Consider the following 25,866-nt stretch of genomic DNA (forward strand, 5'->3'; position numbering starts at 1 on the left):
TATATTTGGAATCCTCTTTTCTCCTGGATTGGACCCCCTCTCCATTTAAAAATGTCTGGAAACCCCAATGTATATTAAATGGTTTATGAGGAGATGCGCTTGCAAAACCGGCGAAACATGTTGTTCCAGTCCAACGGACGAACGGAAAGACGGACATCATTATCACTATAAACCATCGCTTAACAAAGTGGTGTACAATTGAGTGTGAAAGAGACAGATCTACATCCAAAAACAAAATGAAGGAACTGTGATCAATTATAGGCTACAGTACGGCCTCGAATGTTTGTAAATTCATGCATTTTTATATAGTAACAATTAAATCTGTGTGTTTGTACAATTTTAAGTATAACGGAGGACATTCCTGAAACTTCTATAAACAAACAAATTTTAACCTTCTTCTTATTTCAGCCACATTCAAACATCCTTATACTTAATGTAGTAAGTCGAGAACATATATTTGGAATCCTCTTTTCTCCTGGATTGGACCCCCTCTCCATTTAAAAATGTCTGGAAACCCCAATGTATATTAAATGGTTTATGAGGAGATGCGCTTGCAAAACCGGCGAAACATGTTGTTCCAGTCCAACGGACGAACGGAAAGACGGACATCATTATCACTATAAACCATCGCTTAACAAAGTGGTGTACAATTGAGTGTGAAAGAGACAGATCTACATCCAAAAACAAAATGAAGGAACTGTGATCAATTATAGGCTACAGTACGGCCTCGAATGTTTGTAAATTCATGCATTTTTATATAGTAACAATTAAATCTGTGTGTTTGTACAATTTTAAGTATAACGGAGGACATTCCTGAAACTTCTATAAACAAACAAATTTTAACCTTCTTCTTATTTCAGCCACATTCAAACATCCTTATACTTAATGTAGTAAGTCGAGAACATATATTTGGAATCCTCTTTTCTCCTGGATTGGACCCCCTCTCCATTTAAAAATGTCTGGAAACCCCAATGTATATTAAATGGTTTATGAGGAGATGCGCTTGCAAAACCGGCGAAACATGTTGTTCCAGTCCAACGGACGAACGGAAAGACGGACATCATTATCACTATAAACCATCGCTTAACAAAGTGGTGTACAATTGAGTGTGAAAGAGACAGATCTACATCCAAAAACAAAATGAAGGAACTGTGATCAATTATAGGCTACAGTACGGCCTCGAATGTTTGTAAATTCATGCATTTTTATATAGTAACAATTAAATCTGTGTGTTTGTACAATTTTAAGTATAACGGAGGACATTCCTGAAACTTCTATAAACAAACAAATTTTAACCTTCTTCTTATTTCAGCCACATTCAAACATCCTTATACTTAATGTAGTAAGTCGAGTACACCCTATCAAGCTAAAACATTTTTGAAAAGTTTACAGGATGTGCATTTATTAAAATATATTTGTGTTATTTAGAAAAATGACATCTTCTAATGTATCGTAAATAACTTTGAAATCACTACTAGAATACAGTGAAATAAAGACTGTTCATACAGTTTCAAAATATACAAGCTCGACTGATCGTACAGTGAGAAATTCAAACAAGTGTAATTTTCTTATTTCTGGCTTCAAAGATCTGGCTGAAACTTTTACCACCACTTATAATATACTCTATTTAGTAAATTAAGTCTGGATTTTACGTTAATTGTACAGTAAGAGTGCAAAAAGATTGTATTTAGGTTCACCGACTGATTTTCCTTAGTGATGCACTTGGAAATCTCTTAATTAAGGCAAAGATACGAATAATGAATGTGCTAAATTTAATTATAAACCATTTGTGAATATCGATGTCAGCTGAATTAATCATTAAGCAATGTACAGATGAACATCTTACCGTTTAATATAGTATATCCGACAAATTTAAAATGTGATCCAAAACGTTCTCGCTTCGAAAATCGCGACTTCCGGAAAGCGTACAGAATAGTATCTACACTGTGTTACATATGAAATGAAAGTGGAAATTCATTTCAACCAAGTGGACAATTGTTTTTTAATGGTAATTTTAGTTATTATTTCTGATAATATATGTATTGATTATTAAGACATTAATTTAAGTATCTTATAATCTATATATGTGTGTTACACGATTTAATCTTTTTTTAGAAGAATATCATAGGCTCTGATTGTACTGATTCATAAAAACGGTGCGTACCAAGGTGGCACCTTATGGCCGAACATTGGGTTTTATGTGCATTTCTCATGCTTTTAACTGTCGGGTCCCCTGGTTTTTTTTTAATGTGCCCCTCTGGCCCCCCTCCATTTTTGAAAGTCCTGGATCCGCCAATGGCAAAAGGTATCATATGTTACACATATAGGCCTTCCCTTTGGGGACCTCATTCGGAAATTATTAAAAAATATTGTATTGGTATATGGCACTTGTAACAAGTTAGCCTACTCTTTTGATCAACTTTCTTTTAGTAATTTAACATTGCTACATGTATCTGGTCGTAAGGGCCATACTTCCTTGTAATGCTCAGCGGATCCAGGGAAGGGTTCCGGGGTTCAGGAACCCCCTTTTTTTGGTCGATCAATGCATTTAAATGGGGACATATAGTTGGACCCCCCCTTTTTAAAATGACTGGTCCGCCCCTGTTTAAATATGGTCGTAATGGAATACTTCCTTGTACTGGCCCCATATCTGTTTCCTTGCATATACAAAAATAAATATGTAATAGTATCAAAGACTATTGCCAAGACTAATTTGCCAGTAGGACAACGTTTCAAGTAATTAGTTTACTAAGTTATTTAACTCAATTCATAGTAAACCAAATAGAAAAGATGGACTTCTTAGTACAAACTTTTGGTGTAAGATGCACATATTTATTCGTTTAAATAAATTTATTTATAAACTAGTCGAACAGGTTTTTCAATCGTCTTTGGTTACCATCCAAATGATTTGTAATAAGTATTCTTTCAATAGGAAGCTAACAAAGATAGAGCTATAGAGGTCCATCTAACAAAGAAGTAAGCATAACGTCCTTATTGATTGTACACGCACAGGTATCATTGATTATAACATTTAAAACTGATCCAGTCAGGTGAACTAGACACAGATTATTGATTTATTTCCTTTGCATGTAACCCTAAACATCATATAAATCGTGAGAAGCATGAGCCTCTGAGAATTTTTTTTCGATCAAAAGGGGAAAGATTGTACGCTCTAGACGTCTCCTCAGGCCTGGGTCCGCCACTGCAGATTACTGCAACTGCATGCTCTTCTTCTTCCAGGTAAGGAACCGGATTCCAGTGGCGGATCTAGAAATTTTCATAAGTGGGGCCCACTGGCTGCCTAAGAGGGGGCCGATCCCGTCACGCTTCAGTGATTCCCTATATAATCAACCAATTTGTTTTCTCAAAAGGGGGCCAGTGCCCCCTCCCCCCCCTATATCCGCCTCTGGATTCAAAACTGAATGTTATTGGTTCTGTTCGAATAAAACAAACTTTGATTGAGATACATGCGGCTAAACTAGTTCTTAAAGGTAAAGAGGGACGAAGAGAGACAACTTTGACGAGGTACTTTGATTGAGATACATGATGCTTTCCTAATTCCTAAAGGTAAAAAAGGGACGAAGAGAGGCTACTCTGACGGGGTACTTTGATTGAGATATATGCGGCTTAACTAGTTCTTAAAGGTAAAAAAGGGACGAAGAGAGACTACTTTGGCGGGGTACTTTGATTGAGATACGTGCGGCTTAACTAGTTCTTAAAGGTAAAAAAAGGGACGAAGAGAGACTACTTTGACGAAGTCCTATGATTGAGATACACGCGGCTTTACTAGTTCTTAAAAGTAAAAAAGGGACGAAGAGAGAATACCTTGACGGGGTACTTTGATTGAGATACGTGCGGCTTTACTAGTTCTTAAAGGTAAAAAAGGGACGTAGTGAGATTACTTTGACGAGGTTTTTTGATTGAGATACGTGCGGCTTAACTAGTTCTTACAGGTAAAAAGCGGAAAAAGAGAGACTTCTTTGACGAGTTATTTTGATTGAGATGCATGCAGCTTAACTAGTTCTTACAGGTAAAAAAGGACGAAGAGAGGCTACTTTGACGAGATACTTTGATTGAGATACATGCGGCTTAACTGGTTCTTACAGGTAACAAAGTGGAAGAAGAGAGACTTGACGAGGTATTTTGATTGAGATGCATGCGGCTTTTACTAGTTCTTACAGGTTCAAAAGGGACGAAGAGAGACTACTCTGACGGGGTACTTTGATTGAGATACATGCGGCTTTACTAGTTCTTAAAGGTAAAAGGGGACAAAGAGAGGCTACTTTGACGGGGTACTTTGATTGAGATAAATGTGGCTGAACTAGTTCTTAAAGGTAAAAAAGTGGAATAAGAGAGACTACTTTGATGAGGTATTTTGATTGAGATGCATGATGCTTAACTAGTTCTTACAGGTAAAAAAAGGGACTCAAAGAGACTACTCTGACGGAATACTATGATTGAGGTACATGCGGTTTAACTGGTTCTTTAAGGTAAAAAAGGGACGAAAAGAGACTACTCTGACGGGGTACGTTGATTGAGATACATGCGGCTAAACTAGTTCTTAAAGGTAAAGAGGACGAATAGAGGCTACTTGGACGAGGTACTTTGATTGCGATACATGCGGCTTTACTAGTTCTTAAAGGTAAAAATGGACGAAGAGAGGCTACTTGGACGAGGTACTTTGATTGAGATGCATGCGGCTTAACTAGTTCTTAAAGGTAAAAAGGGACGAATAGAGGCTACTTGGACGAGGTATTTTGATTGCGATACATGCGGCTTTACTAGTTCTTAAAGGTAAAGAGGACGAAGAGAGGCTACTTGGACGAGGTACTTTGATTGAGATGCATGCGGCTTAACTAGTTCTTAAAGGTAAAGAGGGACGAAGAGAGGCTACTTGGACGAGGTATTTTGATTGAGATCTATGCGTCTTAACTAGTTCTTAACGGTAAAAAAGGGACGAAGAGAGAATACTTGGACTAGGTGCTTTGATTGAGATACATGCGGCTTAACTAGTTCTGAAAGGTAAAAAAGGGACGAAGAGAGGCTTCTTTGACGAGGTATGTTGATTGAAATACATGCGGCATAACAAGTTCTTAAAGGTAAAAAAAAGAATGAAGAGAGGCTACTTTGACGGGGTACTTTGATTGAGATACGTTCGGCTTAACTAGTTCTTAAAGGTAAAAAAGGGACGAAGAGAGACTCCTCTATTTGGTACTTTGATTGAGATACATGCGGCTTAACTAGTTCTTAAAGGTAAAAAAGGGACGAAGAGTGGCTACTCTGACGGGGTACTTTGATTGAGATACATGCGGCGAACTAGTTCTTAAAGGTAAGGAGGGACGAAGCGAGGCTACTCTGACGGGGAAACTTTGATTGAGATACGTGCGGCTTAACTAGTTCTTAAAGGTAAAAAAGGGACGAAGATAGGCTCCTCTATTGGGTACTTTGATTGAGATACATGCGGCTTAACTAGTTCTTAAAGGTAAAAAAGGGACGAAGAGTGGCTACTCTGACGGGGTACTTTGATTGAGATACATGCGGCTAACTAGTTCTTAAAGGTAAGGAGGTACGAAGCGAGGCTACTCTGACGGGGTACTTTGATTGAGATACCTGCGGCTTATAACTAGTTCTTAAAGGTAAAAAAAGGGACGAAGAGAGGCTACTCTGACAGGGTACTTTGATTGAGATACATGTGGCTTAACTAGTTCTTAAAGGTAAAAAAGGGACGAAGATAGGCTCCTCTATTGGGTACTTTGATTGAGATACATGCGGCTTAACTAGTTCTTAAAGGTAAAAAAGGGACGAAGAGTGGCTACTCTGACGGGGTACTTTGATTGAGATACATGCGGCTAACTAGTTCTTAAAGGTAAGGAGGTACGAAGCGAGGCTACTCTGACGGGGTACTTTGATTGAGATACATGCGGCTTATAACTAGTTCTTAAAGGTAAAAAAAGGGACGAAGAGAGGCTACTCTGACAGGGTACTTTGATTGAGATACATGTGGCTTAACTAGTTCTTAAAGGTAAAAAAGGGACGAAGAGAGGCTACTCTGACGGAGTACTTTGATTGAGATGCATGCGGCTTAACTAGTTCTTAAAGGTAAAGAGGGACGAAGAGAGGCTACTTGAACGAGGTATTTTGATTGAGATCCATGCGTCTTAACTAGTTCTTAACGGTAAAAAAGGGACGAAGAGAGAATACTTGGACTAGGTGCTTTGATTGAGATACATGCGGCTTAACTAGTTCTCAAAGGTAAAAAAGGGACGAAGAGAGGCTTCTTTGACGAGGTATGTTGATTGAAATACATGCGGCATAACTAGTTCTTAAAGGTAAAAAAAAGAATGAAGAGAGGCTACTTTGACGGGGTACTTTGATTGAGATACGTTCGGCTTAACTAGTTCTTAAAGGTAAAAAAGGGACGAAGAGAGGCTCCTCTATTTGGTACTTTGATTGAGATACATGCGGCTTAACTAGTTCTTAAAGGTAAAAAAGGGACGAAGAGTGGCTACTCTGACGGGGTACTTTGATTGAGATACATGCGGCGAACTAGTTCTTAAAGGTAAGGAGGGACGAAGCGAGGCTACTCTGACGGGGAAACTTTGATTGAGATACGTGCGGCTTAACTAGTTCTTAAAGGTAAAAAAGGGACGAAGATAGGCTCCTCTATTGGGTACTTTGATTGAGATACATGCGGCTTATAACTAGTTCTTAAAGGTAAAAAAAGGGACGAAGAGAGGCTACTCTGACAGGGTACTTTGATTGAGATACGTGCGGCTTAATTAGTTCTTAAAGGTGAAAAAGGGACGAAGAGAGGCTCCTCTATTAGGTACTTTGATTGAGATACGTGCGGCTTAACTGGTTCTAAGAGGTAAAGAGGGACGAAGAGAGATTATGAACCATTTCTACTGGAATCATTATTTTTTGCCATCTTTTCCCGTTTTGAGTATTGAGTCTTGGATATTTTAATATTCATTTTAATACCGTTTCAATAAAAGATTGTGTGCCACAAAAAAGTATTTAACAAGAAAACTAACTCGACTTCTTACTGAAATTCATTGGACATTGCTGTTTTAAAAATGGAAGCAGTATTACAGGTTTTTTTTAAAGTTCTGGACGCGCAATTAAAATTTATTGAACATGTTGAAGGACGAACTCAAATTAAATAACTCAAATCATAACTCGAAGTTTAACTTTCAACTTGAAATGCGACTCTAACTCGGAGCTTAAATCGAAGTGTAAAAAACCAAACTTGAACTTATTAATAAACTCGAACTTTAGCTCGTATCTATCTTGAACGCGAAGATTATATAGTATGGCCTCGTCGAAAAAGTGTCTGTATGTAAAAATTGCCTCCACACTTCAACTCAACTTTATCAAGCTGCAGACCAAATATGCGATCATTCCCTTTCCATAAAATAGAAACAAATAAAAGTTTGACGACATATTATCTTTTACAATGTGTGTTGTTCAAACTATATATATATATATATATATACGGTTGTGACGTCATTTATGACCTACGGTATGTTTGGCATTGAAGATACGTTATGTAATAATTGTTGTAAGGGAGCTACCATTTTATTTCTAAGGGGGATGAGAGGAAGGCTAAGATGTAAAATTTTGTCCTGCATTTTTTTAAAGTGTAATCTCTGTCCTGTCTTTTTATTTTTCACTCTATTCGGTCCCCTTCCCCCCCCCCCCCCCACCCCACCCTTTTTATACTGAAATTATTCCACAGTCACCATTTTTTTGCACGTGAACCAAAGATGACTGAAATCCCTATAAGACTAAGTTTTAAACGAATAAATATGTGCATCTTACAAACAAGTTTAAGAGCAAAACGGTAAAATATATTTTTGGAAATATGTTAATAATTTTTAGTTATGATTTATCAATTAGTTGTTGCTTAAAACGTCCAGTGGCAAATATTTAATACATATTTAGAACGAGAAACCATCAGTCCCAAATAGGTTGGCCGGTCGGAATGAAGGACGGGAAACTCGAACCCCTTACGAATTTGTTTCAAGTGTTATTTCACGTGCAGAGGGCCAACCTACTTTCTCTACACGAAGCATCGATTCTGACCGGATGTGGCAGGGTATTTATACATCCCCGCCCTGTCAAACGGACACCTCCCTTCATCAAGGGTTAAAGTTTCTGCCGGAACGGGAGAAGTCCAGGTGACCATATGTCCATGCCCCAGTCAACATTGTCAACCCTTGAGATGTTTGAAGTTATGACTCAGCATCATGTGCAATAAATTGTCAAAATGCATGTTTTTTCATCGGTTATCGCAGACCCCCCTTTTTGAAATTAAAAGCCTTGAACTTACTAAAATCAGAGAGAGATCATATACACATGCATGTAAAATTAAAATTGAGAATGGAAATGGGGAATGTGTCAAAGAGACAAGAACCCGACCATAGAACAGACAACAGCAGAAGGTCACCAACAGGTTTCAATGCAGCGAGAAATTCCCGCCCCTAAACAAATATATATTCTAGATCAGTGATAATGAAATATGTCTCTGCTAAAATATACAATCTACCTTTCTTTTATGAATGAAATATTGTAATATTATCTGGTGTATGTTCAATTATAATCACTTAACGGCATTTTTAATTGGTTAAAATAAATACATATGTGTATATTGTATTGCAATGAATGGTATTGTATTACATTCTAGATACCCGTATGTGAAAATGACTTAGCGACAGTCGTTATGTATGTGTGTTTACATATGAAACGAAAGTGGAAATTCATTTTAACCAAGTGGACAATTGTTTTTTAAAGGTAATTTTAGTTATTTCTGATAATATATGTATTGATTATTAAGACATTAATTTAAGTATCTTATAATCTATATGTGTGTGTTACACGATTTAATCTTTTTTTTTGAAGAATATCATAGGCTCTGATTGTACTGATTAATAAAAATAGGGGCGTACCAAGGAGGCACCTTATGGCCTAACATTGGGTTGTATGTGCATTTCTCAGGCTTTTAACTGTCGGGTCCCCTTTTTTTTTTTTAATGTGCCCCTCTGTCCCCCCTCCATTTTTGAAAGTCCTGGATCCGCCACTGGTGAAAGGTATCATATGTTACACATATAGGCCTTCCCTTTGGGGACCTCATTCGGAAATTATTTAAAAATATTGTATTGGTATATGGCACTTGTAACAAGTTAGCCTACTCTTTTGATCAACTTTCTTTTAGTAATTAAAAACATTGCTACATGTATCTGGTCGTAAGGGCCATACTTCCTTGTAATTCTCAGCGGATCCAGGGGTAGGGTTCCGGGGGTTGGAACCCCCCTTTTTCAAGTTTTGGGACGATCAATGCATTTGAATGGGGACATATAGTTGGACCCCCCCCCCTTTTTTTAAATGACTGGTCCGACCCTGTTTAAATCTGGTCGTAAAGGAATACTTCCTTGTACTGGTCCCATATCTGTTTCCTTGGTATATAAAAATAAATATGTAATAGTATCAAAGACTACTGCCAGGACTAATTTGCCAGTAGGACAACGTTTCAAGTAATTAGTTTACTAATTTATTTAACTCAATTCATAGTAAACCAAATAGAAAAGATGGACTTCTTAGTACAACATTTTGGTGTAAGATGCACATATTTATTCGTTTAAATAAATTTATTTATAAACTAGTCGAACAGGTTTTTCAATCGTCTTTGGTTACCGTCCCACTGATTTGTAATAGCTATATATAATATAAGTCTTCTTTCAATAGGAAGCTAACAAAGATAAAGGTATTTAAAGGTCCATCTAACAAAGAAGTAAGCATAACGTCCTTATTGATTGTACACGCACAGGTATCCATTGACTATAACATTTAAAACTGATCCAGTCAGGTGAACTAGACACAGATTATTGATTTATTTCCTTTGCATGTAACCCTAAACATCATATAAATCGTGAGTAGCATGAGTCTGAGAATTTTTTTTCGATCAAAAGGGGAGAGATTGTACGCTCTAGACGTCTCCTCAGGCCTGGGTCCGCCACTGCAGATCACTGCATCTGCAACCTCTTCTTCTTCCAGGTAAGGAACCGGATTCCAGTGGCGGATCTAGTAATTTTCATAAGTGGGGGCCCACTGGCTGCCTAAGAGGGGGCCCGATCCCGTCACGCTTCAGTGATTCCCTATATAATCAATCAAATTTTTTTCTCAAAAGGGGGGCTAAATTCGCCTCTGGATTCAAAACTGAATGTTATTGGTTCCGCGCGAAAAAAAAACCTCATCTGACTTAAGATTTTCCGGAGAAACAACGGGTAGCACTAATGACTGGACCGAATGACAGGACCGAATGACAGGACCAAATGAAAAATGCTAATTACTTTTTTATTATCCATAGGATTGATCTCAAATTTGAAATATAATAAGATGTCACCATTTGTAATTTAAAATTAAAAAAAAATATATAAAATTTTATCAGAAACTTGCAAAAACGTGACCTGACCATCGATGACAATGACAGGACCAATATCGAGAATGACAGGACCAAATGAAAATGCTAATAACTTTTTCATTTCTTGAAGGATTTGTTTCAAATTTAAAAATTTATTAGATTTCAACATTTAATACTTAAATATTAGAAAAAAAAAAATAAAAAAAAAAAAAAAAGCTCGCGAAAATGTGACTTGACCATCGTTGACATTTACCTGACCAATATCGACATAACCCGACCGATGAAACCTCCTTTGTTATTATCTAAATAACAAAATTAGAAAATTATTAATTTTTGATAATTAAAAAATAAGAAATTACTACAAAAAATAGATTATTTCAATTTTTTAAGGTAATAAACTTGACCAACGTACGTTGACTCTCAGTGTCATAATTAACCGTTATCGTGACAAGGAAAACCTGACTAATTACATATCTAGACGTAAAAGTAAATACTTCAAATTTATTCATCTTAATTCAATTCATAAGCCAAGAATAGTTTTATTCCTTTTTTAACTTTGTGTATAATCTTAAGACTGATTCTGTAATATAATTTAAACTGTTTTGCTAGCATTCTGCATGACTTTTATAGTCATCCCAGGGTACAGGACGAGGACCTATCTAGCAGTGTACCCAACCCTGAAATAAAGAAAAAAATAAGTAGGATTACAAATGCAAATACTAGTAGATATAATTAGAAATGTACATGTATCAACAAAAAAATAAAACTGAAAACTTAAAATTATATAACAATAAAAAAAATACGTCTATGTTTGAAAGCATTTAAAAATAAATTATGTGATGGAAATAATCTTACCTGAAAATATAACTGAAAGGTAATACATGTAAACTAGTATCAGACATATTTACAACCGCAAAATTCATAGACATTCGGGAAAATTTTAAACTAAAACAGGTATCCTGCATGCACAAGGCTCGGGCATACCTCCAGTAGTCCACGAAAACATTTATTTATTTTTATGAGATATTATAACTACCAAGATATCCTGCACAAGGCTCGGGCATACCTCCAGTAGTCCACGAAAACATTTATTTATTTTTATGAGATATTATAACTACCAAGACATCCTGCACAAGGCTCGGGCATACCTCAAGTAGTCCGCGAAAATGTTTATTTATGTTTATTAAAATATTTTAAACTACCAAGATATCCTGCACAAGGCACGGGCATACCTTAAGTAGTTAAACGGAAATAATTTTTAATGATATGAGTTTAATATATTGAGAAAACAAACTATGCATAATGCTAATTACTGTAATCACAAACTATTTAGAATTTATCAACTTGTTAATGGCTTATTTCACACCTATTGTTTGTCAATTTATAACTGTAAATCAAACGTGTCAAATCATGACCGGTAATATATACAACAAAATTTACAACTTAGTTAATATACTACTTTAAAGACAATAAAAAGTTCAAATAACACGGTGCTCGTCACAGTACCAATCTTCTAAAACTCCTGAACATGTCTGATGAACCCACTCAGCACAATTGATTCTTCCACGTTTTGCCTCACATCCTATCATATTCTCAAAAACATCTGGTTTGCCACACTGACAGTTACTGTCAATCCTTCTTGCATTTATTCTCACAAAATCGGAACTTGATGTTATTCGTTGAGGAAATGGTGTAAAGTGACCCTTTTCTAAACAAGAAATTAAATGCGGTCGCATATATTTCTCAATAAAGTTGGTACGTCTCTGAGTGTTGAATTTTCCTTTATCACAATATTCCATCATGTTGGCAATTGCATAGACACCACAGTCATATCCATTTGTTTGCTGTTGTGCGTCAGGTAGTTTCACAAGTAAGTTCCTTTTTCCATGACCATAAATAGATGACAACTGAATTTCCATCGAAGGTGTAAGTTTGAACTCTGTACTTTTACTGTCTAACACATAAACGGCATTTTCCTTTTTATGTTGAAAAGAGGTTACCCAGTGCGACTTTCCTGTATGTTGAACTTGAACACACGGTGTATCCTTACTGCTGAATTTCCCGAAACTTTCAACCCAGCACTGTTTGTCTTCATCGTAAACTGGCGATAATCCTGTCGGTTGAAATCCAGATATATGGGGAAACTGTTTCGGTATAGTAGTAACACTGAAGGTAGTACATGGATAACACAAAGCAATCAAGCTCCTTATACTTGTTCAGTCGTTTAATAACGGCGTTCATACTCTCACACGGATTGTTAGTAACTCAAGAAAACGGATCATAAAGGTTGTCATACTTACTTATTATCCACTTTCCACAATGATATAAAATATCCTTTTCAATTTTGTTGAAATATGTGACGAACGGTTTTGACCACTTCACTGTTAACAACTGCTTTTTCTCCTTGAATTCTTCATCACTTTCACAACGCAGTAATTCCCGAATGTTAGAAAGATAAAATGCAATGTTAGTTTGATCTGCACCCATCTTCTGTAGGTTGAATTTGGCATCACCAATCAAATGGTTCCAACACATTATCACATCACAGTTCGGGAAATTCTTTTCTATTGCATTTGATAATCCTGGTTCCCGGTCAGTCACAAACGGTACACACTTTCTATTTAACTTCGGAAACACTGATGACACAAAATCGAAAAATTTCGAATGAACCTTTTCTTTTTTCCTTCCATGTATGAGAAATGCTACTGGCATGATAGGGCGATCCTCAAATATAATATTACGGAACACAAGAGGCGACACATAAAAATCTCCGAGTTTAAATGTTCGGAGTGTCTATTCGTCCGGCTGGACGGACGAATAGTTAAAAATCTCTATTCGTCCGGCCATCCGTCTGCGGATGCGCCAATCTTCAATATCAATAAAAGTGTCATGTGACGCGGAAAGTGTCCCGGATGAGTTGTCGGATAACACACGCGGTGTCGGATAACACACGCGCGTATGCAATGGACGTTTTGAGAATTGGGAGATCGTGATTTATATTTAAAGATGTCATAGAGAAAACCTGAGAGAATGTGATTGCTTTAAACAAATGTATATAGGAGTGATTCCGGAACAATAGCGAGTACATGTTAACTGTGAGGAATAAGCCTGAAATCAAAGTGAAATTGATGATTTAAGATCATTTAACCCCATTTACCTTATCATGCTTATGGACACAAAACGCATTCGGAAAAAAAATACTATATCAAACTTGCTTGGATGCATTATTTTCAAGTTATACTACAACGGAGATATATGAACTTACTGATATGCCTTGACTGGGAATGAGACACCAGGGTTGGGGTACCCTCCTTTTTTCTGTTGTATCTAATACTAGTACACATTTTTTTCTTAAACAATCTTATCGAAAACACGATCCTACTTTTGGGGAAAAGGTTACACGTGCCTGCCCTTTTCTCTAATTTCCTATGAAATAAAAATCGCCGAACAATTTTAATAAAGAATCGTTCATAATCATATGGGGACCTTACTTTAACCAAACTTCACAGAAACAATAAATCAGGATCTTTTGGAATCATAGAAAAAGCCAATAATGATTGGCCCGACTATTTACCTTACATGAAATTCATAGGCAGAACTATAAAAGAGAGAATCATCCCCCCCCCCTCCTACCCAAATTCCTTTAGAATATTAGAATAAAACAAATGTGATTCAAATGTATAGTTTTTTTGTTTTTTTTATTAGAATGAGTTCTTTTTCATAAAACGATGTTAGACAATATGATTATTTTAAAACAACTCGTGCTTTATTTAAAACCTTCAAAACACGATGCTATATCTTCATCATTATATTTTTGGCCGGACAAATAGCGAAAAACCGTAAACATGCCATTTTTCCGGCTTGCCGGATGAATAGACATTTTTGACTATTTGTCCGGCTAGCCGGACGAATAGCCACTGCCTTAAATGTTGTATCGTAGAAGAATAGAAACGGTTGATCATCTTCAGTATTTACGTCCAGTAGCTGATTAACTATAGATATCATCTCCGGTAAAGCTATTATAGAAGTTAAATCCGGGAACACAGTAATTTCTTGAATATAACCTTCCATGTGGTAAGCTAACAACATCAGATTATAAATGTCATCTTTACTTATTCTCTTCTGTTCGTTCACTTTTCGCACAATGTTTTCAACTTGTTTAAGGTAACACGATACCGAATGACGTTACGCCACGAGTTATCGTTCCTGGCGTTATCGAATAACGTTCACACATGATGTTTGTATACAAGCCAATGTAGCAGGTTATGCAATCACAAGTTGATTTTTTGAATTAAAAAAAAAATTGGTAACTATGTGACATTTTTAACAGAAACTTTTTGTGTTTTAGTGTTTTAGTATGGAACGTAAAAAAAGTGGTTTAACTTTGTTATATTGCCGAAAAACATTCACTGTGTTCAAAGTATAAACAGTCTCTGAAATTCATTGGTCTGTAGATAGTGAATCCGATATAGTTTCTGAAACATTTATAAAATAAAGTGCTAGCTTTGTAATCTTGTAGACCAAATCTACACGGGACAAAAAGCAAATTTCGGAATGAGGTCCGAGAAAGTTAACGTAGACTGAGAAATACATGAGAACTTGATTCGGCAAAAATAAAATAAAAAATTCAGGTCCAGTTAAAGTCTGATTAAAGACAGCCTCATGTATCCACTTGCGTCTATGGACGCAAGTTGAAAGTCAGGACTGGCTCATGTCAAACTGGTTCTGTTACATTTTTGACTGACTAACCTTTTATTCAAACGACAGAAAGAGACTTGTTTCGTAGTAAGAACAAATACATTTGATATTTCTGACAATTACATATTTTTTATATATATTTTTTTTAATCTACGAATTACACCACAAGGATGACTAGGGAATAGAAATGGTCACTTGGTCTTCTTCCGACCGGCAGTAAAATGCTTTGAAAGTGAGAAGTCTATTTGACTGTGCTGGATGTATCAAGTTAGTAGCCACATCCGGTCAGAATGGGGACATTAAATCCGATGACTCGAATAAAGAGAGTGGTATGCTCTTTAAAAATCAAAAACCTTTGCAACAACTCTTTGGGAGGTCCGTAGGTGGCCTGTTGCAAGATAAAATTTATGTCTCTATCCAAAAAACCCTCATTTTGCAGTGTCATTATTTACTCGACCATAATCCCGGAACGCCTCTACATAACCTACCAATTGCATTTATTGTTAACTTGTTCTCGCCCTTAAAATGTATGATCTATTTGCCACTGGACGTAAAGCAAACAGCAATCAATCCCACAATTTACTACCGTCACTTGAAACTTTAGTTGTTAAAATTCAAATCATTGCCTTGAATTTTTCTAAGAAATCGACAAAGTTTACGAACATTTACGCAAAAAGAAATTTCTACGTTACCGCTTGCTCATTATGGATGAGGGTAACATGAGACTAGTAAAAGTACAAGTATAAATAAAGCAAACAATTATTTGGAAAATTTTATTTGTACAACAGTTGGCTGTTATAATGATAAATGGAGATATCGGATATGCAATTTATAAGAAAGCAACATTTGGAGCGAAGGCTCCGTGTTGAAGGCCGTACATTGACCTATAATGGTTTACTTTTTTAAATTGTTATTTGTATGGAGAGTTGTCTCATTGCATGGCACTCACACCGAATCTTCCTATATCTACCTAACGACATCATAACCAAAGAAATCAAGCAAATTGGACGAGTATGTTTTTATTTCTAATTTGTAGTTTTAGTAAATGTTGGTCCCCTATATTGGACAGTTTTGATAATTATAATTATCACAGTAACATTTCAGTCTCTTAGTACATATTTGTTTAAGTCTTAAAACTTTCATTCTTCGGTAGGAAATTCAAACCATAATGATTGAAATAAGGTGGTGCGGTAAAACTGCCAATTAATCAACTTTCCACCAAAGACAAAATGACGGAAATGTTAGTTTGCTTACATTGATCGGACAAACATTGCGAACTGTACGTAAGCTTTCACAAAATTCAACAGTCTCTCATTTGTGGAAACTTATTTACAAAACAAATCTTGAGATCAGATATGCATTCTTTATAAGCAAACCAAACTGCGAAATATAAAGGATCCAGCTTGAAATTCCACATGTAGGAGATCTAAGCCGGAGTCTGTACTCTGCGTGCTTTTTTTTTTTTTTTTTTTTTTTATCAAAATGCCTAATCTAGCAACCTGTCATGAACAAAAAATAAAGAAAATCCAGACGATATGCGCAGCTTTAATATAAGTTTTAACACCATGTACATAATTTTAACTTGAAGCAAAAAGACTGTAGTGCTAAATACTTAGCCGTATACACCCTATATACAAAGTGCGGGATTGACAGTTGAACGGACACAAGTGACACAATATGATGATACGTGCCTATTTGGATTTTGGTGACAAAACGTATTTTTGAATATCCAGTTCACATAATGGAATAGTTATTTGGAGATCTAAAATGAAGTAGCAATGTCGTCTTTCTTAGCAACCAACTGACACATTTACACCTCGCAGAGTACGCTATACTTATGTATGTAGCAAATAAAGAATGTGAGTTCTGAAATTTCCTTTGAGTTTTGTTATTTTACTTTTAAGAATGCGTATTTAACAGGATAATTACTTTCACTCATAATTTTTACAACTAACAGAATGTTCAACCTTTTTTGACTGGTGCATTAAATGTGTCTTTTATAAACAACTGTTTTCAATATTGTATAATCCCTAACATGCATGAACTATTTGCCACTGAACGTTAAACAACCACCAAAAACCGTGGCTGAGCAATCATAAAACTGTTAACTGGATCAAATTTTTAAAGTAATCTATTTCTGCATAGATGAAGCGATGATACCATCTTTGTCTTAAAGGATGGAGATAAAAACTCAGTTATTCAAATCACACGTGAATTGTTTCATGTTATTTCCACGTGAACTTTATAAAAATTTGAAGGTATTTTTCATGATTTTAATTAAATTTTAGAATTAAGATCTTTTATCTTTCCGGTGATTTATTCATGAACTATTATCATAAGATTCATGTTGAACCAACTGTTCAAGCAAGTTTCAAGTATATATAACAAAAAAGATGTGGTATGACTGCTAATGAAACAACTGTCCACAAGAGACCTAAATGACACAGAAATTAACAACTATAGGTCACCATACGGCCTTTCATAAAAAGAAAAGCCTATACCGCATAGTCAGCTATAACAGGCCCCAAAATGACAATGTAAAACAATTTAAAACAGAAAACTAACGGCCTTATTTATATTAAACAATGAACGAAAAACAAATATGTACAATGTAACACATAAACAAACAACAACCACTGACTTACAATATGCTCGTTTGGTGTGAAAATTAGACAAAATTAATGTTAATTCATTTGAGTGAAATTTACATGCGCGGGAGAAAATATTTCATATTGCATTACTAGGAGATTTACGACACCCGACAGGGGAAAATAAAATAAAAACCATTTAGATTCCGACACATATTTTGTTTTCCATTTCTCTGAGTCGGAATAACGTTACATTCTGTATTCAATAACGTCACACGTTTTCGGTCAAATTCTAAGGGTATCAATCAACTTTGAAGCCATTTATCTCAAAAACAAGGATGGTGACATATAAGTTTCTATACGTGTATGGATTCAGAATGCAATCCTGGATATTTTGTTAGTTTTTTGTTTTTCTTCGTATATAAGAACATAGCCATCCATTGGAAAATCTAAAAAGGCAAGCCGAAAAATAGGCATTTCCCCTATATACCTAAGTAAATCTGTCGCCAAAATTGACGTTTTCTTATGAAAATACCAAGAAAACAAAAATGGTGACCCCCATTTTTTATTACATATTCCGATGTAACTTGATTCAAAGAACACGTGTGCCAAAAAATTTGGAAATCGGGAGATATGCCATTCGGTATCGTGTTACCTTAACGTTTCTTGCGTTCATTATACCTTGTTGTACACCAGGAATATCACTGTTTGAAATACTGTCTCTATACACATCTATAGCGGTTTTGTCACCTTTTTGTACAACATTTTCTATGGCTTTTAACACCGAGGGGGCGGTACGAACATATTCCGGTGCATTTTCTTTTTCTTTTCGGTTTCCATGAATTAAAGGAGTATACACATTTTCGTCACCTTCATAATGCACTAGCACTAAATTCTTCTTGTCTTCGAAGTAAAACGCTGTTCTTCTGAATTCAAGTGAACCAACTGGTCTACTCCTCTTACCTGATTGTTGACTTATAGAACCTGGTTGTTTTATCTTGAAATATTTCTTTTCTAGCACAGCACTACCAATTGTCACTTTTTTTAACCCATATTGTATCCACGGATATTGGTCACATTTCCAATCATCGGAGTTTTCACATCTTATTACATAGACCTCGTTGGCTTTCGGCTTCCCTTGGCCTGGGAATGGCCATCAATAATCACTGGAAATGAAGACATGATTAGAAATGAACAATATGAAAAAACAAACAAAAAATATCCTAACACTTTTCTTTGTCTCAAATTATTAACACTAAATATTATATTCTATGTTTGTCTTTTCTCAATTAAATACAAAAATAATAGATATTTTAAAGTAATACAAAAATATTTGATATAAGGCTATAGAAAAGTGCCGGATCGTTGTGTCCTGCGTCAATGATTTTCTGCCGTTCTTGTATTCTCTGTAGTGCAGTTCCTATTCTGCATTGTTTACGAAGAGAGGAAGTTGTGATGTCATTCTCGATATTGGCCCTGTCATTGTCATCGATGGTCAGGTCACGTTTTTTCAAGTTTCTATATAATTTTTTTTTAATTTTAAATTTCAAATGCTGACATCTTATTATATTTCAAATTTGAGATCAATCCTATGAATAATAAAAAAAGTTATTAGCATTTTTCATTTGGTCCTGTTATTCGGTCCTGTCATTCGGTCCAGTCATTAGTGTAACCCAGAAACAACTCCTGAAACGAGTTGTATATTATACGCACCCGTTTCGCGCCCCTGACAAAAATATGTTTCCTGTGAAAGAAAGGGTAAAACATACGATTTTAGTAAAACCTACTCAAAGATATACAGAGGTATTGTGAGAACACAGATAATTCAATTAAGCTATAAGACGGACGTCCATGTTGTCTTGGTTCCAATCCGGGTCCGTTCGCCTAAGGTAGCAATAAACAGTTAGGAAAAAATACTGAAAATTATTTGCCCTTATGAATTTTACCATCCCCTTTTCATTGCTTTCTTGCAATATGAAGCTTACTGTTTGTGTCATATATGGGCATATGTATGTAATCAGAATCTTTCCATAGATTTTATTTCCAGTATATAAACTGGTAAAATATAATTTCTTTTTGGTGTATCCATGGCAACAATCTGTTTATTTGTTATAAAATATTGCAAAAAGGGGGGGAAAGATGTCACATATTTCCCCAAAATTTGACTAAAAGTAGAATTTCAATCGCTTGAAGTAATACCTTTTCTGAAACTGTGTACATATATCATTCAGCAAATCCAATGAAAATCATATGTCTTTCGTCTCATTTTTTTGTTAAATTGCGTCAAAAACTTCGTGTAGTAAAAGAGTATTTGTAAACAGTACATTAATTTCTGGACCGATGGCCGGTCTAGCTATGAAAATACGGACTGTCAAACAGAAAACGGCCCATAAAACATGAAAAAAAATAATCTTGATGCTCTTATAAACCATCTTTGAAGGCTATATTAGCACTCATCTGTCTAAAAATGAATTTTATTACACAATAACTTTCCTATTTGAAAAATCCACAGGGGCCATAATGCAAAACTAAACTCCTAACTGTGTATTGCTACCTAAATTCATGTTCGCTCCATTCACACCCCACACGTTCGCATCAAAGGATTTGTGCTGAATAAGTTCGAAGCTTTATTTTAATCGTCCTTTTGATAGTGTTTTTTTATTAAATAAAGAAAATTTGTTTTTTTATTGTTTAAAATAAAATAGTGACATTCTAAAAACGTAAACAGGTTTTCTTTTGTGAATTATTTGGACAGAATTGATAATAAATATTGTCATGATAAAAAAATGGCGGATCCAGAAATTTTCATAAAGGGGGGGAGAGGGGCACTGACTGACCAAGAGGGGACCAGCTCCAGTCATGCTTCAGTGATTCCCTAAATAATCAACCAAATTTTTCTCACAAAAAGCCCTGTAAAACCCTCTAAATCAAAAAAAAAATGTTTCAGTTTAATTTATAAATCAGCCTCTGTCAAAAACTAAGTCATTTGTCTATTAGACTTGTTAAAGTAGGGCAGAAAAATCCAAATGGCTATCAAACTCGTCACAAACTAGTAAAAATAGTTATCTTTCATTTTATTCATTAAAAGTCTTCATTGTTTTACTTGTACCAAACTAACTACTTGTATTTTACTTAACACCAGACACATAACAATAATACCAAATTATCTTTGTTAATATCAATTTAGAACAGTAATCTTAAATAAATCATAATTAATATATCAGTCAGGGGTACTACTTGTAAAAGTCATTTTTATTTACTTGAAGAAGTAAAAAAAATTTACACATTTAAGTTAATTATAATGTTTAAATAATCTCCCCTTAATTTTCTGAAAAATTCACTGGTATATTAAGTAAATTTTTCTTACAATCCCACAAACATTCTTAAGGTTTGCCATGTAAAATCATGCTTTAATGATTTTTTCCCAGGTTAGCTCATAATTTTTTATTAGAGTTCAATGTTTCATCTCATTAATTCAACAAAGAAACTGTTTGCAAAGATCTTAAGTATTTGCTCAAGGCCTTCAAAAATTGCTCCTTGGGGACTTGTAAATGAGCAGTGTTCTGAAGATAACAGACAAATGGGATTTTCATTGTCCATGAAATTACACCTTAATGATTAGTAAAGACATCTGCAAAGGGCAGACAATTTAAAATTCTATTAGAGTAAAGAAATTCTTAGAATTCAAGAAAGGAGATAGGATGACTTTCTATACATATACATGTACAAGTAACTAAAATTCACTTGTACAAGTATCCTACAAATTATTGTATATGTGTATATTTATTTTAACTTCCTCAAGTAAATAAAAATTACTTGTATAAGTAGTACCTCTGACTATTAATCATCTAATCACAGTCAAAAAATATATTTCATTAAAAAAATTCACGAATTTTTATTCATTAAAATATATAAATATTTTGATATATATGTATCTAAAAAAAATCTAATTCAACCAGCATTTGAATAAAAAAGGGTGCGAACGTAGCCAAGGGGCGAACTTGTGGGGGTGCGAATGTGTTTTGGGTGCGAACCATCAGAACATATGGATGGAACCCCCCCCCCCCCCTTTAACCTGGGTTGGAACACCCTTTTAAAAATGGATCGATAATTGAATATTTATTGAATATTCTGTAATAATGAGTTGACCAAATCCCGAGATGGTACAAATCTTGACCACTGCTATACATGCATGGTTATATAATATAAAAGGATTGTAGTGATTTTTATCAGATACATCATCACGTTTGTGTAAAAGAATTATCAGCTGGTTATATGAGCCTGATTTATAGATACAGTGACATGGCACAAAAATAACTCCCATTAGATAGCCTGGCTAATAACACAGTGACATGACACAAAAATAACTCCCATAAGACAGCCTGGCTAATGATACAGTGACATGACACAAAAATAACTCCCATTAAACAGCCTGGCTAATAATACTGTGACATGACACAAAAATAACTCCCATTAGACAGCCTGGCTAATGATACAGTGACATGACACAAAAATAACTCCCATTAGACAGCCTGGCTAATGATACAGTGACATGACTCAAAAATAACTCCCATTAGACAGCCTGGCTAATAATTCAGTGACATGACACAAACATAACTCCCATTAAACAGCCTGGCTAATAATACAGTGACATGACACAAAAATAACTCCCATTAGACAGCCTGGCTAATGATACAGTGACATGACACAAAAATAACTCCCATTAGACAGCCTTGCTAATAATGCAATGACATGACACAAACATAACTCCCATTAGACAGCCTGTCTAATAATACAGTGACATGACACAAACATAACTCCCATTAGACAGCCTGGCTAATAATACAGTGACATGACATAAAAATATCTCCCATTAGACAGTCTTGCTCATAATGCAGTGACATGACACAAAAATAACTCCCATTAGACAGCCTGGCTAATGATACAGTGACATGACACAAACATAACTCCCATTAGACAGCCTGGCTAATAATGCAGTGACATGACACAAAAATAACTCCCATTAGACAGCCTGGCTAATGATACAGTGACATGACACAAAAATAACTCCCATTAGACAGCCTAGCTAATAATACAGTGACATGACACAAAAAAAACTCCCATTAGACAGCCTGGCTAATTACATGAATAATGCAGTGACATGCCACAAACATAAGTCCCATTAGACAGCCTGGCTAATAATACAGTGACATGACACAAATATAACTCCCATTAGACAGTCTTGCTCATAATACAGTGACACGACACAAAAATAACTCCCATTAGACAGCCTGGCTAATGATACAGTGACATGACACAAAAATAACTCCAATTAGACAGCCTGGCTAATAATACAGTGACATGACACAAAAATAACTCCCATTAGACAACCTTGCTAATAACAGGCCTTCATGCTTTTATGAATTTGTCCTAAAAACTCCTACACCAAGCTATGTATGGTACTATATACAGAAGGTTATATCTCTTTCATTCATGACAAGATACTTGTTACAAGCTAAAAAAGTATATAATACATAATATATTCAGAAATGGTTCAACCGATATTCATCTGAAACTGTAATAGAGCTATCTTATATTTTCAGTTTAAAGATCTACTGTAAGTTTTTATTTGCTTCAAGTCCAGTCGCTTTAATACATGTTTAGTAAAGGTAAGTGAATATTATAGTCAAATTGTATTGAATCGGTAAGTTATTTATTTTATCAAATGAAATTCATTTGATAATGTTAAAATGCTTAAAGGGGAGATAATAAAGAGCTAACAGGATTAACATTTTGCACTCATCTACTTTTGTTGTATATATATGGGAAACAAAAAAATATGTGACATAACTACATGATTACTTAACTAACATGTCTAACAAAATGTAAATTGCTTAAAAAATATGAGTTTTCGACAATGAAGTGAACTTGGGATATCTATGTCAATGAGACAGCAACCATTCAATGAAAGAGGTCAAAATTGTATTCAACCATTGACAAGCATCTTTAAATTATAGACCTATCAGTGGGTTTGTACTTACATTCATGAGCAACACAAGTGCCATCTGCTTACCGTTACGGAGCACCTGAGATCACCCCCATCGTTTGGTTGGGTTTGTGTTGCTCAGTCTTAAGGTTTTTATTTCTCTATCGACAAAGTGGAAGGGGAATTTAGGTTTGCACTAAGTCAGTCTGTCTGTCCATCCATCAGTCCAGCAAATCAGTTTTCCAGTTTTTATACCCCCTATTGGGGGGGGGGGGGGTTACATGTCGCACCGTATAGATCTCAGAAACTATTTATGATTATTGCATAAAACTTCACACACTTGTTAGTTATATTAATCTGAAGATCTGTATACTTTTTCGTGATGATTCTTTATTTTATTTTTGAGTTATATAAATTGAATTTTTATTGAGCTTTTTGGTAAAAAACATAAAACATGTTGTGAGCATTTTTTTTCCTGTCTCTTATATACACTTCCTATTGAGCAGGAATAAGGATGAGCCAGGATATACTTAGCATGACTTCCTGAACAACCCTGTGTTATTCCAAAAACAGTTTTTGATGTTTTTTTCACAAGACGACGGGCGTATCATGCGCTTGTGGCGCAGCTGTTTATTAGTCCCCTACAGACGAAGTCGAAGGTGACTTTCTGTTTGCGCTCTGTCCGTCTGTCTGTCCATCTGTCAGTCCGGCAAATCAGTTTTCCAAACTTTTTTTCTTCATGCTTGAAGATATTGATTTGATATTTGGTGTATTGTTTTATCATGACAAGTTACAGGTCAAGTTCGATTTTCACGATTTTAGCTTTTCTCCATGTTCAGGTGAAGCCCTTTCTCTAGAATTAAATTTTTGATGAAATACAATGTACTTATTATTTACTAAATTTCTGTTCAAAGGGAAATAACTCATTTTTTAAAAGACATTGTATAAAGATAAATGACATTTTGTATTTTTCCTTTTCTTTAGTAAATTGTTTGAAGAATGAAGTGGTAGGTTTTTGTCTCGCTTGACGGAGTCAAATTATTATTTGTCCCCGCCCCTTCAGTTATGGTCTATTGACTTTGAAATTTTGCTTTGTTTTCATGTATTAGTTTGTGATTAGGTCAGTTTATGGGGTACCACTAGTGGTAAGTTAATGATAATTGGTATACAGTTGTTTAAGCATTAGCATATCTCATTTCCATGGAGATAATTTGGCCCCGCCCCCTCAGTAATGGTCAATTGACTTTGAAATTTTTGCTTAATTTTCATTTATTAGTTTGTGATAAGGTCAGTTTATGGGGAACCAATAGTGGTTAGTTAATGATAATTGGTATGCAGTTGTATAAGCATTGGTATATCGTATTTCCTTGGAGAATATTTGGCCCCCCCCCCCCTCAGTCATGGTCTATTGACTTCGAAATTTTTGCTTAGTTTTCATGTATCAGTTTGTGAATAGATCGATATATGGGGAACAACTAGTGGTAGGTCAATGAAATTAGGTATGCAGTTGTATTAGCATTGGCACATCTCATTACCATAGAGATTATTTGAACCCGCCCCCTCAGTAATGGATTATTGACTTTGAAATTTTGCTTAGTTTACATGTATTAGTTTGTGTTAAGGTTTGTTTAAAGGTAACTACTTATGATAAGTCAATGGTATTTGGTATGCAGTTGTATTAGCATTGGAGATTGTTTAGCCATGTACCTTCAGTCATGGTTCATTGACTTTGAATATTTGCAAAACTTACATGTTAAAGTGTTGCTATTTTAATTTCAACATTTGCATTATCGAAATTCCAACAAAGCCAGACATATCTCTGTGATAATTGTTTATTTTGTTATTTTATATAGTTTACACCATGACAAGTTAAAGATCAAGTAAGAATTTTGTTCCATTACAATGATTTTTTTAACCCGTAGGGGACTATGTCATGTATGTATTGCCATGTTTGATTTCTTTGTGCTTGAAGATATTGATTTAATATTTGGTTTATTGCTTCATAATGACAAGTTACAGATCAAGTTCGAATTTAGTTCTGGTCTGATGATTTTGTGCAGAGTTATGGTCCTTGGACTTCGAAAATTTACTTAAATAATCAGTTTTTCACATTTTGTTGTCATGCTTGAAGATATTGACTTGATATTTGTTATATAGTTTACACCATGACAAGT

At 35.1% G+C, this 25,866-nt stretch overlaps 1 protein-coding gene and 1 long non-coding RNA gene across 2 annotated transcripts in view; both read left to right on the forward strand.

Moving 5' to 3' along the window:
* The window catches only part of LOC134700530 (uncharacterized), a 356,413-nt gene that overhangs the window by 271,435 nt on the left and 59,112 nt on the right, over nt 1–25,866 (forward strand). The gene's annotated exons all lie outside the window — the stretch shown is intronic.
* Nucleotides 1,950–25,866, forward strand: part of LOC134700531 (uncharacterized) — a 30,507-nt gene continuing 6,590 nt past the window's right edge. The window contains exons 1-3 of the long non-coding RNA XR_010103920.1: nt 1,950–2,008; nt 8,687–8,793; nt 23,310–23,375. This is a non-coding gene — a long non-coding RNA (uncharacterized LOC134700531). The remainder of the gene's footprint in view (nt 2,009–8,686; nt 8,794–23,309; nt 23,376–25,866) is intronic.

Source organism: Mytilus trossulus, unplaced genomic scaffold (genome assembly GCF_036588685.1).
Source record: "Mytilus trossulus isolate FHL-02 unplaced genomic scaffold, PNRI_Mtr1.1.1.hap1 h1tg000158l__unscaffolded, whole genome shotgun sequence".
NCBI classification, from domain to species: domain Eukaryota; kingdom Metazoa; phylum Mollusca; class Bivalvia; order Mytilida; family Mytilidae; genus Mytilus; species Mytilus trossulus.